Here is a 5,000-nt window from a genome sequence, read left to right on the forward strand (position 1 = left end):
AAAAAAAAAAAACACTATTCCTGTAAGGTAGAGAAGGGAAAAAAAGTTGTTCCCACAGTGCTTACTCATTCATTTCTCGATAACAATTATTCCCTGTTTGAGCCTTCAATTCCGACTATGACAATGAAGCTCGTGACTTTTCATTTCTCCTGAGTTTTTTTTTTTTTTTTCATTTTCTGACAATCGCCTTTCTTGGAAATTGGGATTTATGTGTCATTATTAATTGACAGGTAGTGGTGAGTAATGGGCAAGGTGTGTTGTGCATAAATAGGGGAGTGTGTATATATATGTATGAATGTATGTATGTATGCAGGTATGTATACATTATATATATTTATGTATATATAAATATATATATATATATATATATATATATATATATATAGAGATATATATATATATATATATATATATATATATATATATATATATATATATATATATATATATATATAATGATATAGGAAGAGAGAGAGAGAGAGAAGGATTAAGAGAGACAGAGAGAAAATTTAGAGATTGAGTATGTATATTATGGATTACCGCAGTAAAAGTAAAAAAATTCTATCATATTGAGTATGCATATTCATACACACATATGTATACATACAAACATACATGCATACATACATATATATACATACATACATACACACGTATATGTATAACTTACGACTCAGCATGACGAAACCATTAACATTTCCAACGCATACAAGACAAAACCCAATTCCGAAACAAATACTTTTTCCACGCGGTGTCACCTGACTTGACCTTAGAAAGGTCGAGTGCCTAATTGCTACAGTTTCCACATTACTGTTTCCGACCAACACCCAGCCGGACCTTTTAAAGGAACGCTCATTTCATAACTTACGTTCTCGGGAAACGATCTGACCTGATCGGGCATTCCCAAGCTCTCTCTCTCTCTCTCTCTGTTAGAAAGGCAGAACTGGTAAACTATGAACATGATTAGACTAGATACTCATGCCAACTACACGCTGCTTGGGAATGACATAAATAGGTAGAAGAAGAAGAGGACCTTGGAGTCATTATTACCAAGGACTTAAAAACCACAAAACTGCATAAAAGCTGAAAAGAAGGAGGCACAGAAACTAGTGGGATGCATAAAGAGGCAGTTCGAATACAGAAACAAGGAAACGGTGCTGCAGCCCTACACATCAATAGTTGGACCTCATCTTGAATATTGCAGTACAGTTTTGGTCACTATCACTAAGAAAGGACATAAATATATTAGAAGGGGTACAAGCAAGAGCCACAAAGTTAATTCCATCCATTAGGCATTGAATAGGTTACCAAAGACGACTAGAGAGCCTGAACATGTACGGCTTAGAAACACGACGACTGCGAGGGCAACTCATAGAAACATTCAAAATACTGAAAGGCATAACAAAAGTAGACATTAACCTCTTCACATTACACGAAAACCAGACGAGGAATAATGGATGGAATCTAGAACTGAAGAGATGCAACACATATTGGGGGAACTTCTTTACGTACAAGATGTGTGACACATGGAATAAACTGCCACCAGAAGTTGTCAACAATAAGTCTGGAAGAGTTTAAAAGAAAGCTAGACAAAATCATTAGAACGCTGTGAATGAACAGTAAAACCTGCTCCTAGAGATAGGTGAGTACGTGATGTCTCCTCGGATGGACTTATAAGTCTTTGAGACATCGTAATCCTTGTAACTCCTTGTAACCCTTTCTCTCTCTCTCTCTCTCTCTCTCTCTCTCTCTCTCTCTCTCTCTCTCTCTAAGCCATGTATGTTGCCAGTATGTTCCATGTATGCACCAGTCAATTTTCATTCCTTTCACGTTTCCTGGGTCTCTCTCTCTCTCTCTCTCTCTCTCTCTCTCTCTCTCTCTCTCTCTCTCTCTCTCTGTCTAACGATACTGATTCTAATTTGTTAGCCACTGAAGTAACTATATATATATATATATATATATATATATATATATATATATATATATATATATATATATATATATATCGAGAGAGAGAGAGAGAGAGAGAGAGAGAGAGAGAGAGAGAGAGAGAGAGAGAGATCAGAAAACGTGAAAGGAATGAAATTATTGATTGAACGTTCCCTGGCGTTGCAGGTCTTATGTAGACCAAACTGGCAACACACATGGCTTATGGTGACACAGAGAGAGAGAGAGAGAGAGAGAGAGAGAGAGAGAGAGAGAGAGAGAGAGAGAGAAAACACTTACTCTGCAAAATCCAATCCAGTGGCGAACGTTAGAAGAAAATACGGTCACCGAGAGGCAACAAATGCCTGTCATTTAGTCGAGGCTAAATCTAAAGTGCTGGGAGGACATTAGAATTCCATTAGAGAGAGAGAGAGAGAGAGAGAGAGAGAGAGAGAGAGAGAGAGAGAGAGAGAGTAGCTAGCGTTATCGCCGAATGTCAACATTGACAAAAGGACTTGAGTTTCTCACGCGCAATTGAGGCGTGGAATCTCTTTGTTTATCTTTTATACAAATAAACAATTGGTTTAGAGCTACTGAATGATTATGTCAAGTATATATAAATGTGTATATATAATATATATATATATATATATATATATATAATATATATATATATATATATATATATATATATATATATATATATATATATATATATATATATATATATATATGAATGAATTTTTATCACATCACCGTGATTTCATATGCACAGACATTAAGCTGCAAAGGTCTTTTAACGGCTAATTGGCTCTACCTCGGGAATAACACCGAAGGGGAATTATATAATTGATAAGTTTTATATATATATATATATATATATATATATATATATATATATATATACATGCACATATATGTATGGATATATATACCTGTATGTATATATATATATATATATATATATATATATATATATATATATATATATATATATATATATACATACATACATATACATATATATATATCACTACGAATATCTCTTTAAAATAACAGGAAAGGAAGTAAGCAACAAGAAAAAAGAAAACACATTAAGAAAAATAAAACGGAAAGACGCTCTTGCTACTCACCAACACACCTGGTCCCCCTCCCCAAAAAGCCATCCCAAACCGGCAGAGGGGGTGGGGGGTTACGGCACTTTCATAAAAAGAGAGAGAGAGAGAGAGAGAGAGAGAAAAAAAACCAAGACTTCATTTCCGGTCCTTTAAAACCATCCCGAGTAATTAGGAATTACGCAGTCCACACGAGACAAAATTCCTTAAAAAAAAAAAAAATAGATTTAACCTGGACAATATAAGGATTTGAAAGAGCTATAGGATTCTAGGAGGAGGATATTGTAAGGTTAATAAGAAATCCTATGAAATCCTACGATTGCTTTTGATGTACTAAAAGTAGTGTCACAACAATGGACATGCACAGCACAAGGATTTGAAAGATCTGTAGGATTCCAGAAGAAGGATGTGGGAAGGAAATACGCAGTCTCGCGAAATCCAGTGATTAATAAGGAGGATTCCCGAAGCGGGATTTCACAAACGCCGTGGGAACGGATGTGGCGTTTTGACTTTTAAACAGGGCGATAGGTCAGAGGTCAACTGGAGGAAATTGGTCATAGTGAGCTGGGGGTTCAGTTTCAAAGGTTATGCTTGCAACAATAACACTAATTGCGGTTGTGAGCTATGAGTTATAAGACTATGTCCTACTTTTTATTAGAAGGGTGGGTTTATTGGGACAAGAAGTCTACATACGTACAATCTGGCATAAAGTGCGATTGACTAACACTGGTTTCCAGATTCAATGACTTTTATTTCAACAAATATTAGAAGTGAATTTGATTTGTTTTGTAGAGTAATCTATATATATATATATATATATATATATATATATATATATATATATATATATATATATATATATATATATATATATATATATATATATACATACATATACAGTACATATATATAGTAATCTATATATGTATACATACATATATATTTATGCATATATGCGTGCATGTATTTATGCATGCATATTACATTAAGCTGCTTCCCTTGTAAGGTGTCTAAACCATGATCCCTCGGGGGTGCTGCCCCCCCCTCCCTCTCTCTCTCTCTCGTGTAAGAGTTTATCTCGTGTAGTCGGCCTCTTCAATACGAAGGCAATACGAAAACAGCTGTGTGGGAGGAGGAGGAGGAGGAGGAGGAGGAGGAGGAGGAGGAGGAGGACCACGCAGCCCAAATTACACCCCAAGAACAATGCTCGGGTGTTCAAAGGGAACGTAACCCAGTTTAATCTTGTGTAGGTTAAGAATATAATGTTGAACTTCAAAGTTCTTACCGCGCCTTTCGTCGTTTTTGGCTGTCCTTGCTCTGTTGTTGTTGTTTTGTTGTTGTTGCTGTTGTTGTTGTGATTGCGCTTGTGAGAACTGTTGTATAAAAATGGTTGTGATGGTGTTGTGCTGGCTGCTGTTGTTGTTGTCCAGGGAATGTGAGGTTGTTTTTTGTCCTTTGTTTGGGTGTCAAACTGGTGCTGATGTTGTGCTGTTTTTCTTCTTCTTCTTCTTCTTCTTCTTCTTCTTCTTCTTCTTCTTCTCTCTCTCTCAAGTTTCATGTTTTTTCTCTCCGTCCCTTTTTGTTTCCAAAGTCTCTCTCTCTCTCTCTCTCTAAAAAGTTTCATGGGTTTTTCTCTCTATCCTGTCTTGTTTCTAAGCGCTCTCTCCCCCCACCCCACATCTCTCTCTCTCTCTCTCTCTCTCTCTCTCTCTCTCTCACGTTTCCTGTTTTTTTCTTTCTGCCCATTTTGTTTCTGCCCCATTTCTCTCTCTCTCTCTCTCTCTCTCTAAAAGTTTCTTGGGTTTTTTCTCTCTATCCTGTCTTGTTTCCAAGCGCTCTACCCCCACCATCTCTCTCTCTCTCTCTCTCTCTCTCTCTCTCTCTCTCTCTCTCTCTCTCTCAATTTACAAGCATTTTTTCTCTCTATCCCTTCTTGTTTCCAAGGCTCTCTCTCTCTCT

Source organism: Macrobrachium rosenbergii, chromosome 26 (genome assembly GCF_040412425.1).
Source record: "Macrobrachium rosenbergii isolate ZJJX-2024 chromosome 26, ASM4041242v1, whole genome shotgun sequence".
Lineage (NCBI taxonomy): Eukaryota > Metazoa > Arthropoda > Malacostraca > Decapoda > Palaemonidae > Macrobrachium > Macrobrachium rosenbergii.